This window comes from Ambystoma mexicanum, chromosome 4q (genome assembly GCF_040938575.1).
Source record: "Ambystoma mexicanum isolate Mex_15411 chromosome 4q, UKY_AmexF1_1, whole genome shotgun sequence".
Taxonomy (NCBI): Eukaryota; Metazoa; Chordata; class Amphibia; order Caudata; family Ambystomatidae; genus Ambystoma; species Ambystoma mexicanum.
This window is the reverse complement of record NC_090928.1, coordinates 1,086,408,255-1,086,422,667: the sequence shown is the minus strand read 5'-3', so window position 1 is coordinate 1,086,422,667 and position 14,413 is coordinate 1,086,408,255.

The window sequence follows — 14,413 nt, the reverse complement described above, 5'->3', positions numbered from 1 at the left end:
CCCCGAGTTAAATTCTCATGTGTCAAATTTTATCAGCAATTGTCTCACATGTCAACAGTTTACGGCCGGTCACACTCTGAAGGTGATAAGAGGTACTATACCCCGGCCAGAGGGACCCTTCCGACATCTCCATATTGACTATTTTGATATGATCAACGTATGTCAAGGAAATAGGTATATGATTGTAGTAGTATGCCCATTCTCGAGGTGGATTGAAGCAGGGCCCTGTTCACACCCAGATGCATTCAGAGCAGCTAAATTCCTAGTGAGGGAGGTCTTCCCCAGGTGGGGAGTGTGCGAGGTACTACGGTCAGATAATGGCCCACATTTCGCAAACGAAATGTTCCAGCACATCACATCCTTACTGAACATCAAGCATAAATTTGCATATGCATACCACCCACAGGCCAACGGTAGATGTGAACGCCTGAATGGCCTATTAAAGGAGGCAATTGCAAAAATACAGCAAACAACAAAGAAGAGTTGGGTGTATTGCCTTCCACTAGCCCTATTTGAGCTAAGGAATAGACCGGGTTCCGACCACCACCTCACCCCTCACGAGGTGGTTACCGGACGTCAAATGCGCCTTCCCCTAATGCCAACATCAAGAGCATTTACCGACCACGAGAGTACTGCAAATGTCCTTGGTGATGAAATGTACCAATATGTGTCTTCTTTGATTACTAGTGTAGTGTTTGTGTCTCAACAGCTCGAGCGCACGCGGGGCGGGTCTAACAGCGATCAACAAGAAGACGCGGATAAAGAATTGGAAAAGGAAAGACTGTGCAAAGTTGCTAAAGGTGACCACGTACTACTTCGCAATTTCAACAGAAAGTGGAACAGCCCACGCTTCACTGGCCCCCATCTGGTAGAGGAGGTATCAACGAGAGCAGTAAAGCTACAGGACAAACGTGCCTGGAACCACCTACACGACGTAAAGATCTACAAACTCCAGACCCGCCCCAGCGCCACCGACAGGGCCACTGGAAGAACAACAGCGTCACCAACGGAGGAAGAGACTTCTACCACAACTAACGGCCTAAGTGTCCCCATACCCTGCCACCCCTCAGATTCCCCAGAGACAACTACTAGAAAAGAAAGGGGTGATCCCCATACCACCCACCCCATGGTTACACGATTAAAGAGTAAAGAGACTTCCGCCAGTTGAGCCCCAAACCCTCTGCCCATTGACCCCTTACCCACTGCAGTAATAACTGAACTGAAGGACATTGTCTTGCACATATACACATGTAAACACCTGAATGTTCTCTTTCTTTTCTCTCGCACATGCAGGTACAGCGTATTATTGTACTACTAAGAAAGTAGATAACTAACAAATTCACTGCCCAGGAGTAGATGGTACCCTCAGACGATAATTACCCGGAAGAATTGTCACACCAATTTGTATATGAAATAAAAAGGCCAACGTACCTGAAAAGAAGAAGGGTACGTGTCTACTACACAGCATTCCTCTTGGCCATAGAACATTCAATGCCCCACCTCCAAACATACTTGCCTGCCCTAAGAGATAGATCGCTTAGATTGGCGTGGGAACAGCTCTTTGCCTGGGCACTGAATGACTACTTGATAGGGAGAGCTTAAAAACGACAACTAACACTAATAACAAGCATATTAAGAATTTTCAGGCGGGCAACTGTAACGTCGCAAGAATAAGCTGCCGGACTGCAGCAAGGTAAGAGCAAAATGTCGGTGAAATTAGCATCTGTAATAAAATTGATAGGGATTTTAATGACCACCAGGTTCTTGGCTGCCTCTGTATGGCAGTACAGCTATGCTATCAATATTATTGCTGTACCCAAACCTAATACACCCCCACCCCCAGCTGCAACAGGTGTTACGTCAGGTGGTACTAGTAAAATCCCACACAAGGAAAATAGAGTTAAACGCAGCACATACTCAGATAATAAAGGTATTGACAACTACATACAAGATTCAGCACACATCTCAAACAACATATGGTACCAACACATGACCCACATAGGTAAGCAGACCACATAAGACAGCTGCTACGTTTGCTCATTATTCCCATACGCCATGAGCGCTTCTCGAATATTTGTTGCCACGGAGATAGATGAAAAAATAGCACGATGTATAATATACCTGGCACTGTTCCAGACGAAAGGAAGATTTCAAGGGACAGTGGTGCAACTGGTGTGGAAAACACGAGATACATATCCATATGAAAACAACTTCCTCAAGACTTATTTGAGTTACCACAAGAGCAGTTTACATGCTGAAGGATTCAGATACATAACAAGTGGTCCTGAAAAAGGAGAAACAAAGAAAGTAACACTACAGTACCTACCATGTGATTGGTACGCCACTGAAGTCCCTGGTAAAAACGGATGTTGGGAAAGAACACTGGTGATAATAACAGGGAAGGTGTACATGAACAACAAATGGGACACAGGAGTGGTTGGCAGCAACATGGTAACAAGAGAAAATATTTCAACTATTGATGGACACAACCATAGATGTTGGATGACTTGGGTCAAGTACGTACCCATGCTCACGTGGATGGAGAAGGATGAAGACCCAGTAACAATACTGCCGCTAACTGCGCCTAAGGTATGCTACCAACATAAAGGGGAGGTGGACGTAGGATACAACACCAACTGTGCAAGCGTGATGGAGTTACCTGAGGGGGGAGCAGGAACAGCAGTAGTAATGGACCATTACTGGGCCTGTGGAGAAAAAGCTTACCACACACTGCCCCCTCTGTGGAATGGTATATGCACAATGGTGCACGTTAATGTACCATCACTAGTGGTACCCCAGAAACATGTCAAGTGGCGAACTTCCCCAAAATGGATGAAGGGAACAAGAGGAAGAAGAGATCTGTACAACCTCAGAAGGGGCCAGAGAGCAAAACCAACGGCAATAATACTGTCCTGAATAGAAAGAAAAGACAAGGAGAACCTCTGACAGGAAATTACCTATGGGGAAGGTCGGAAACAGCACTCACTTCAATTCCACCAGACCACAGACTATTCAGCAGAGCAGCAATGTTCTTCTACTCAATAATACATCAGGACTACAGGCTTACGCAAACGCAAAATGGCTCCAGATAACTCGATGGGAACTAATGATGACTTTCAATTCTACGGTAAATAGATTCAACGCAATAAAAGAGGAACTGCGAGCTGTGAGGATGGTAGCACTTCAGAACAGATATGTACTGGACCTCCTCACAGCAATGGAAGGAGGAGTTTGCGCTAAGATAGGACAATCATGCTGCACATTCATCCCTGCCAACGATGCTGACAATGGTACACTGACAGAAGCAGTTTTACAATTGGCCCAGATGCACTCAAAAATGATGGATGAAAGTAAAGGTGTGAAAAAGGATGAGAGCTGGTTTTCAATATTATGGTCATGGATGCCATCTTGGCTGTCAGATGGACTGAAGATTATAGTTGGATGTACTATTTTGGCTGGAGCTACACTGATCATAATAAGATTTTGGAAGGCCCGGAAGGCACGCACCACAGACGAGATGATCGAAATGGTTGGTATGCACCTCTTGATGCCAACAGATGACGGCCAACACACAGGCACAATCATAAACGAGAGAGAGAAGTTGCGCAACCAGATCATCACCAACCACCTACACCCACCATCTGTGAAGTTCGAAAACCCAAGAAACTCAAGGAGCTACATAGGGAAATGGGTATACTGCACTCCTGGAGGAACCTGTGCATATATGTATTGGTCATTTGAAGACCATGTTAACCACTATGGACATTTGGGAGGAATAACTAAAATATGGAGAGTGAGAGGAGATAAAGAAAAGGATATGTTTGTGGTCGGCAAGTTGACCAGAGGGGGGACTGAAGTGGGAGAATGGAAGAACAGGCTCCCGCCCTTCCCTTCTCGCGCTTGGCCTAGAGGATCACGGCCTAGACACCCGCCACGAGAGGAGTTTGCCTATCTACCAGACGACCAAATACCCTGGTACAGGAACATACGGATGTGCCCACCTACCTGCCCAGCAGCCAGCCCTGCCCATGCCGACACCTGTGGCATGGATCAACTCGACTAAACCTACACGTCGTTAGAGATGCCATGGCGACCTAGCCAACGGTCAGCACACCTGTGCAAATATGCACACCGGACACTCCCACACCAATCCACACGAAGAACATACTCAGTGCTATGACGTAGGTGACAGATATACCCACGGACGTGCATCTTTATTATTTTCCACATAGGCTCTCAAAATGCAGAAACGCAAGACGCATAATGAACTTATCTAAAAAGGCTTGCTCACGCTTCTTCTAAGAACCATGTACCATAATGAAGAATATAACGGAGACATGATACTGGGGATAGAGCAATATGACACCGTAACCTAAAGCGCTCTGCATCAAACGGTTCCACCTATGCACCAGGCCCAAGTAGGCCGCACGCAAAAGCTTCCATGAACAATGAATGAGCAAGAGCTCGGTTGCTGACCCTGCAGAATGAGCCCGGCGAAAGCACACAGCCAAGGGCACGATGTTGCAATCTCGCACGCCGCAAGCCGACGCCAAGGTCGCACCTGCAAGATAAACCAGGCACACAGTGGGAAAAACAATATTAATTGTGCTGAATTCTGCCTCAAACACGGTCCCACCTCACGTGACAAAGCCAAACCAGACAGGATGCCAAGCCCAGGAGGAAGGAGACGCCTGAATCCCACGTTTCAAGACACAGGCAGATACAATTAAAAGACTCATTGGACATCTGCAGCAGTGGGAGTAGTCGACCTCCCAACATATGAATAAATCCTCACATTGTTTACACCTACCCATAGTAAAACATTGTTGCAAATGACAGGTGCACCGCGAGCTGGGAACAGCGATAGTCCCAGACTGGGAGGCTCGCGAGCGGACCAATCAGAACATGGGGCTCTTATCACTGACGCCATTAACATTGACCAATCCTCAGAGGTCTTCATGTAACAATTTTCATGTATCAAATTGAAGGGACAGCCCAAGTATATCACCTGACTAACCCTCAACCACTAACACCGTTCTCTATATGTATGCTATACTAACCCTACCATTCGAGTAACCAATCCAGAGTGGAAATAGGTTTTTTGCTAAACTTTCTAAGGTGACGCAAGTAGCGCGTCATACTAAGGTAAAAAGGGCCTGCGAGCCCCACGATTGTGTGTGTGTCAGGACGGACGCGTACGATCCTTGACCCATCCCTGCCGTTTTGTCTAATAAACAGCAGAATCACCTTGCTTCTTGCGTGTGTCTCATACTCTATCTCTTTTGGGATATACGGGAGGAGTTGGGGCCTCCCTGCCCGGAGGTCTACGGACGGCCCGGCCGACCCCAGCAGAATTTCCCCCCCCGACAAAGGTTACTACTCTCTGATTCCTCTGGCCATGAGCAAGGGCATTCTGGCCTTCAACATCATGCTTTATGACATCTGGATCTCATGTCTTCAGTTCAGTGAGAACAAAGATCTCTACCTAGATTGAATAAGTGGGATGTGTTTCCCAGGTTCAAATCATGTGTGTAGGACCATAAACTTGACTTTCTCTGCTTGCATTTATGAACATTTTGAGCTTCTTGCCCTTGCAGGAGTTCTATCTTTTCTGTTGACTCCAAACCCCCTCTCCTGGTGTCCTTGGAAAGGCTGTGCACAATAGCTGCACTGCCAGCCCGGTCTGCGTTTCCCAGGGAAATCAGTGTGTCAGGCCTCACCCTGTGTTTTGGAGCCTCTTCAGTGTCTTCTATTAATTTCAATGTAGCTGTGGTTTCCATCTTTATTTCCATGGCTGTTCCTGTTAGTTGCAATTAAGCCTCAGCAAGCAGTTGATGTGCCTTCTTGTGCCTCTTGCTGCTTCCGCGTGGCAAAAGGTATATGTGTGTCAGTCCTCTAGTTATATGAGTCATAAGCATACTATTGGTGTCTAAGAGAAATGCGGCCAACGTGTCTGCGCAATCTCATGCAGGAATGCGTGGGCTTCATGTTTAACGCATCTAAGTGTGTGTGTGTGTGTGTCGGTGTGTTCAGCCATGTTGCTTCTTCATGATTACTTTGGTGATGTAATCCGGTTATGGTCTGTGGGGCTGCTTCAGGGAGTGGTGTCTGTCATGTTGGCTGTATGGTCGAAGGGGTTGATGCCATGATGATATGGCCCTTACTGTGGGTTGGCCTGCTAACATGTTGATATAAGCCTACACATTTCTATTATAATCCCCTTTGTGCAAGGGTTGGTTTAATCTTTATATATGACAAATAAAGCTCCCAACGGGCAAAAACACTATCGCTTCAAGAAGCACTGTTTCAAAGCCAAGTACATATAAAAGCTTACAGACAAGTAGGAAACCACCTATCCGATTCTATACGTGTTTTATTAGTAAAAGTATGATGTGCTCAAACAGCTTTTTTGGGAAAGTTCAAATCTGTACACTCGTAAACAACAGCACATTCTGTAAATAGATGTCCCTGTGTTTTAAGCATAAAAACAAGTGTGTGGTTTCATTTGATTTCATGAATAGATTTTTGTAAATGTGATTCATGTAATTTTACAAGTTTCAAAACAAAGTAGAATGAATGATGATGTATTAATTAAGATGTAATGAAATGGTATGAATTGTATTTAAGGTATGTATTTATGTGAATGCAATGTGTGAAAAGTTCAAAAGAACTGTAAAACATTGAATAAATAAACAAATAAACAATAGCAAAATACACTGAGCTCACTATTGCAATGTCAGCATAAAAGTATGGCTGGGTCCTTATCTAAGGTGCAATGTGTACGCAATCTAATTTTAAATCAATAAGAAAAAGACTAAAACATGTATTTAATCATATAGCGCTCTTTCAGTATACAATTCTGGAAGAACAAGATTGGCCTGCGTTTCAGGTAGTTATTTATTTGTTTATGTATTGTATTTATTTTTGTATGTATTTGTGTGTGTGGCATATGACTAATCGTCAAGCCTTCTTCTGGAAAGGAATCTCATTAGCTGTGTCCAAAACATTCTAAGTGGTGCCTAATTAGTCCTGGGCAGCATTATAACAATGAATTGTTTAGAGACCCTAGAACTTGACAAAAAAATGAGTTGGCTACGTGGTGAGATTGCTCCATTTTACCACGAGAACAATGAAACGATTAACACATGTGGCTTGCTCTACCCCGATATTTTAGAATGTGAAGCTTCCTAAATCACCCTTTACACCATTGATCCTGTCCCTACGCCCCATTACCTTGTGCTGCTGGATCAAACCTGAACTACTGGCTCCCCTAAAGATCTTTGCCTTTCAAAAATACGTAAAATCTTAGCCTCTAATGCAACCTCAGAATATCCTATGGTGATGATGCTAAATACGTGTTTCTCATTTGGATCAGTACCAAACTGCATTAAAGTGACAGAAAAATATGTCAGCTCACCCGGGTGGTCTTTCGGTTCTGCGCCCGTTACTAATCATTCCTATATAGCTTAATTTCTGGAAAAAGAAGTGACCCACTTGCTGCAACACTATGTGATGACTTTTACTATTCTCTACCATATTCAGGCAGGGTTCAGAATCAGATCTCTGGAAAGCACAGAATCAGTTGTAACCTCTACACTTAGACGGAGAGCAGGCCAGGATGATGCAATGGTACTTGTGCCTTTGATACTGCATCTGACAAGCAGTGGCTTGCCAGACTTGCTGTTATTTGCTGTGAAGGCACTGTCCTGAAATGGTTATCCTCCTTTCCCACTTGATGTCAAGCACTCTCTCCTCTTGTCAAAATCCCGGAATTTAAAGGGCTCTGCACGTTCACCCATCTCCTTAATCTTTACATTCATCTTATTCTGGAAGTAGATATTTTGGTATCTCAGTGTATCATCATGATTAAACTATGCAGATGATGTTTCCCTTTGGGAAAGATCTACTCCCTACGTTCTCCCCTTTTAAAGAATGTCTTCTAGCAATCCATAATTGGGTGCAAAGCAATAGCCTCAAAATGAATTCAGAAAGAAAGGATATTATGGCTATATGTAAACATTCTCTAAGTGCCTTATTTAGGCTGCCAGAACTAGTCTCCTGTCAGAAACTGTCTCTGAAATGACCCTATCATGATTTGCGGCTCCCCTGCACCTCTTTCAAAAGGTGCATGAGGATGACCCTCGTTACAGACTTGACATTTAATAGCAAATTCCTTTTGTGAATTCGGGATGCACTTTTAAATTCTCTGAAATGCTTCTTTATTTGCACAAATGCACAAAGGGGAAACAGGGCATACAAAACATTTCTCCTTTTTTTGGGACAAATGATAAAATGCACTAGCATATATCCCCTTGCGTGTATCAAAACATAATTTTAAAGCAAAGGAAACAAATATTTGAGCATCTAGCCCAATGTATGCTATGGAGACATTCTGGCCTGTCCAGGATTTTGTAGGAGACATTTTTTTCCCAGAGGATGAGGGTGTGTACATCATAAAAAGAATTGTCTTGATTTCAAACATTTAATTGAGCAAAAGTTTATTGCAGTTAGCCCTGCAAGACACATGGACAGCATACTAACATTTATTTTTTTATTTATTCATGTAATTCTATGTTATGTTATTTAGCGCCTTATATATCATTGGTATGACCTCAAAGCGCTGGTAGGTTGAACGCTCTTGGTAACCGTACTTCAAGTCAGTAGAGAGAGAGAGTTTTGTACGATGCGTGGGTGCACAAAATATGTGCGATGCTGGTGTAGTTGTTGGATGATAGTTGCTTCATAGCTATAGGTGTGGTGCTGAGGATATCAGTTGAATGTGTTCAGTCTGGTGGGTGGACACCCAAACTGGGTTCTGGCTGCTTTAGGCCTGAGGAACACCTATGTGAACAGCTGGCTGGAATATGCTCAGCTAGCAGCGTTTTATTAGGGTGATGAGGTGTTCATGGGGTCGTATTCGTGTGTGAACAGCTAGGCCGGATTATCAGGGGTACAGCTGTGTTCTAATTGAATGATGGTGTATAGTAGAGAGTAAGCATAGTGGTGCGATATGGTGGTTATCAGTAAAAGCAACTGAGACCAGGCATGTGAGCAGGATGGCGGGGACGTACATAGAGACATACAGATATATAGCGACAGTGTGGATACAGGTATATATGGGATACAGATATGTATGTGGTTATAGATAGATAGCATATATAGGGGATACAGATATATGGCAACACCATGAGGAACAGGTGTACTGAGATACAATCTTCGGCCGTTTCAGCAGGTTCCACTCATTCCATTCCGCCCCATTCATTCAGACCACTCTGTCCATTTTTCTGCTTTGTTTACACAATCAGGCTAATGTTCACAATTCTAAGTGGGAGGGGCATAGCTAACATGCACAATCCTATTTGGGTCTGGCGTAGGTTGTTGTCCACAATTCTATGTAGGTGAAACATTGCTAACAATCACAATTCTGTGTGTGTCTGGCGCAGATTAATGTTCACAATTCTAGGTAGGAGAGGGACATTCGCAATCCCATCCAGGTCTGCAGGCCAATGTCGACAATTCTGAATAGGTGAAGCATTGCTAACATTCACAACTCTGTGTGGGTCCGGCGCAGAGCAACATTCACAATTGTAAGTAGGAGAGGCACAGCCAACATTCACAATTCTGTTTGGGTCTGGCCAGGCCAATGTTCACAGCTCTAAGCAGGCCAGTTGGATAGGGTGTGGGGTGGTACGGTGAGGGTTACTTGTAAATTCATGATGGCGGGTGGAGGGTGGGTTGGGAGCGGTGGTTTGTTTTGGACAGGAGGGGTGGTTTAAGGGGTGGGAGGTGTGAGGTCCGCCAGAGTGAAGATTTAATTGTGGATTTAGATGGGTGGGAAGGAGTTATGGAGTCTTTTGCCTCGCTATCTAGATGCAACACAGTAGAACTTTTAGAGGACACTCAGAGTTGTTTGGCCACACTATCTGGATGCAGAGTTCGACACAGTAAGACTTTTAGAGGACACTAATTGTTCTTAAGTCACATTAACTAGATGCAGAGTTCAGCACAGTAAACCTTTTGGGCACACTCATTATTCTTTGGCCTCACTATCTAGATGCAAAATTCAACACAGTATAACTTTTAGAGTATGCTCAATGTTGTTAGGCCACACTAACTGGAAGCAGAGTTCAAAACAGTAAAACCTTTCGGTACACTCAATATTCTTTGGGCTACCTTTCTAGATGCAGATTCAACACAGTATAACTTTTAGAGGGCACTCAATGTTGTTTGGCCACACTAACTAGATGCAGAGTTCAACACAGTAAGACTTTTAGAGGACGCTCAATGTTGTTAGGCCACACTAACTAGATATTCTTTGGGTTCACTATCTTAATGCAAATTCAACACAGTACAACATTTAGAGAACGCTTAATTATGTTTGGCCACACTAACTATATGCAGTGTTCAACATAGTACAACTTTGGGCGCACTCAATATTCTTTGGGCTCACTATCTAGATGCAAATTTCAACACAGTATAACTTTTAGGGAACGCTCAGTGTTGTTAAGGCACACTAACTAGATGCAGAGTTCAACACAGTAAAACTTTTGGGCGCACTCAATATTCTTTGGGCGCACTATCTAGATGTAAAATTCAACACAGTCGTGAGGGGGAGGTGGTTTCCATGACACTCATTGCAGGGAGTGTTCAGAGGACATGGGTGCCTGATGCGCTGGGGGATATGGTAGGATCATTCTGGGTGGTTGAGACTGGTTGTGGGGGAGTGGAGGGGGGACTGGATGAGCACTTTTAGTGTCGGGTGAGAGGGTTACATTGATGGGGTGCAGCAAGAGTAGGCGGGCAGTTTTAGGTAAGTGAGAGACGAGGTGGGGAGGATCAGGAGGGATTGGGATGGAGGTGGGAGGGGCACTAGGGGTGTCGGGGTTCTGGTGGGTTGTTTCAGGTTCAAGTCTGGAGGGCGCAGGGGGTTTAGGTGTACTGGGTGATAAGTCAAGACGACAGCGGCGGTTGAGGCTGGGAGAGGGGGGAGTGGAAGGTCTGGAAGTAGGGGTGGGAAAGGCTGGGAGGTTGGATCGATGGAAAAGTGGTGAGGAATGGAGGATCGAGGGAGAGGGCCAGTATCTCTGTCAGTGTTCCGTGGGTTTTGGTGCTGTGGGTGTGTGAGAGAGGGTTGCAGGTTCAGAGGGGGAAAGGGATGAGGCTACTGTTCTAGAGAGGGCGAGACAAGCTACCTTCAGAGAAGGGAAAGGGTATGAAGGGGTGTCTTTGGGCGTTGGTCGAGAAGGGGCTGGCAGGGAGGACAGCATGGGAGGCAGGTTTAGAGGGTGGCAATTCCTCAGAGGGCGTGAGGATTGCACAATAGAGGTGGGGGTGCTTGTGATGTCTGGAGCGCCAGAAAGCTCCTCTGGCTTGCGAGTTTGAAATTGCACAGTGTGTATGGACGGGGAGTGGGGGATTGTTCTCAATGGATGCTAGAGGGAAGATGAAGGGTGGAGTGTTTTGGTAGGTTGAGGGGATTTCAAGATGTTTGGAGCACCTGAGAGCTCCTCTGGCTTGTGAGTTTGATATAGAACGGGGTGTATGGACTGGGAGTGAGGGATTGTTCTCACTAAATGCAAGTAGGAAGATGGCTGGTGGAGTGTTTGGGTGGATGGGGGGGACTCCAGATGTTTGGAGCGCCAGAGAGCTCCTTTGGCTTGTGAGTTTCATATTGCGTGTGATGTATGGATGGGGAGTCTGGGGTTGTTCTCACTAGATGCTTGAGGGAAGGTGGAAGTCGATGTGTTTGGGTGGGTTGAGGAGAAGGGGATGAGTGTTTGGGGAGACTGTAGTTTGGCGTGCCAAGGTGCTCGACTGAATTTTGGATTGGAGGTGGAATGATGGTAGGGCAGTGTGCAGGTGGCTTCCGGGCGAATAGTTGTTTGGGGGCACAGGTCGTGGGTTGCGACCAGATACGGGATAAGCAGGGAGTTCATGAAGTTGCGTGCTAGAGCGCATGTTTTGCGCCGGGAGGGGTGAGGTGTAGGGAGGTCGAGATTGAGGAGGGGTCAGAGAGGTGTTGTTTGGTGATGTGGGGTTTCCATCCCGGCGAGAGGATAAGGGCAGCACCAGGAGATTGAAGTATTTGTAAGAGTACATGTAGTGACCTAAGATGTAATAGCCGCATCTAGATTCTGGACAGCAGGACAATGGGAGAGGGTCAGACAGGCGGTAACACGGAATGCAGCACCTCTTGATGAAATAGCAGTGTCTAGATCTGGGACACCTAGACCGAGGGAGAGAGGCCTAACGCGGGGACACCAGCAAATGTCAGCAAACAGCAAAATATAATCTCCCTAGATGCAACAGCAGTGCCTAGAATTGGGATACTTGGATAGAGGGAGAAAGTCCTAATATGGGGACGCTAGTAAATCCAGTGACCCTATAAGTGACAGCAGAGCCTAAACTCACGATACATGGATGGGGGGGAAGGCAAACACGACAACAGCAGGAAGTGGAATAGCAAATAATATACAATCCCGATAGATGCAACAGGAGCACCTAGACTTGGGACACCTGGATAGATGAAGAGAGCTCTACCACAGAGGAAGGTAGTGTAAGTGACAGTAGATACAAAACCGTAGCTGTAATAACATCTAGAAAAGGCCTAACACGAGGACACAACTAAATTCAGTAACAGAGATGGAGAAACCTTAGATGTAACAGCAGCACTTAAACTCAGGACTAATCACAGTGTGGCACCTTTTATAAGTGCGAGTCAAAGCAATACTAACAATTTCTAACTGTGTAACGCAAGCTAATAATTCACAGTACTATCAAAATGTGGCACTTTCTAGGTGTGAGTCAGTGCAATACTAACAATTACTAAGTGTGCGGCGCAGTCTAATAATTCACAGTACTATCGCAGTGTGGCACTATCTAGGTACCAGTCAATGCAATGTGAACTATTTCTAAGTGAGTGGGCTAATAATTCACAATACTATCACAGTGTGGCACTTTCTAGGTGCCAGTCAATGCAATTTAACAATTTCTAAGTGAGTGGTGCAGGCTAGTGGTTACACAGTACTATCTCAGTGTGGCACTTTCTAGGTGCAAGTCAGTGCAATGCAACCAATTTCTAAGTGAGTGGGCTAATAATTCACAGTACTACCACAGTGTGGCACTTTCTGGGTGCCAGACAATGCAATGCTAACAATTTCTAAGTGTGTGGTGCAGGCTAATGGTTTCACAGTACTATCTCAGTGTGTCACTTTCTAGGTGTGAGTCAGTGCAATACTAACCATTTCTAAGTGTGTGGCACAGGCTAATAATTCACAGTACTATCACAGTGTGGCACTTTCTAGGTGCCAGTCAATGCAATGTGAACAATTCCTAAGTGAGTGGTGCAGGCTAGTGGTTTCACAGTACTATTTCAGTGTGGCACTTTCTAGGTGTGAGTCAGTGTGATACTAACAATTACTAAGTGTGCGACGCAGGCTAATAATTCACAGTACTATCACAGCGTGGCACTATCTAGGTGCCAATCAATGCAATGTGATCAAATTCTAAGTGAGTGGGCTAATAATTCGCAGTACTATCACAGTGTGGCACTTTCTAGGTGCCAGCCAATGCAATGCTAACAATTTCTAAGTGTGTGGTGCAGGCTAGTGGTTACACAGTACCATCTCAGTGTGTCACTTTCTAGGTGTGAGTCAGTGACATACTAACAATTTCTAAGTGTTGTGACGCAGGCTAATAATTCACATACTATCGCAGTGTGGCACTTTCTAGGTGCAAGACAATGCAATGCAAACAATTTCTAAGTGAGTGGGCTAATAATTCACATTACTATCATAGTGTGCCACTTTCTAGGTGCCAGTCAATGCAATGCAAACAATTTCTAAGTGTGTGGCGCAGGCTAGTGGTTTCACTATCTCAGTGTGGCACTTTCTAGGTGTGAGTCAGTGCAATACTAACAATTTCTATGTATGGGACGCAGGCTAATAGTTCACAGTACTATCACAGTGTGGCACTTTCTAGGTGCCAGTCAAAGCAATACTAACAATTTCAAAGTGTGCGACGCAGGCTAAAAATTCACAGTACTATCACAGTGTGGCACTTTCTAGGCAGGCATCAGGGCACATATATTTAGACCAGGACATAGATATTGTGAATGAGACAATTGGGTTCAATTTCTTAGTCCTAAGAATCCATTTCATTATTTAAAGATAACCGTCTTTAGTGCTTTTCTAAAAGCTAAGTAGCTGCTCTCTCACTTCACTACTTTAGGTAGACCGTTCCATATTTGAGCGGCTCTTACTGGAAATGATATGCCTAATCCATTTAATCGCTTGAATGGTAGGCAGACTATCTGCCCAATGCTTCAGATCTCAATGAGCGGCCCAAGGTATAATGGGATATTGGTTCCTTCAAATAGACCGGATACTGTCCAAAAAGACATTGATGTACTATA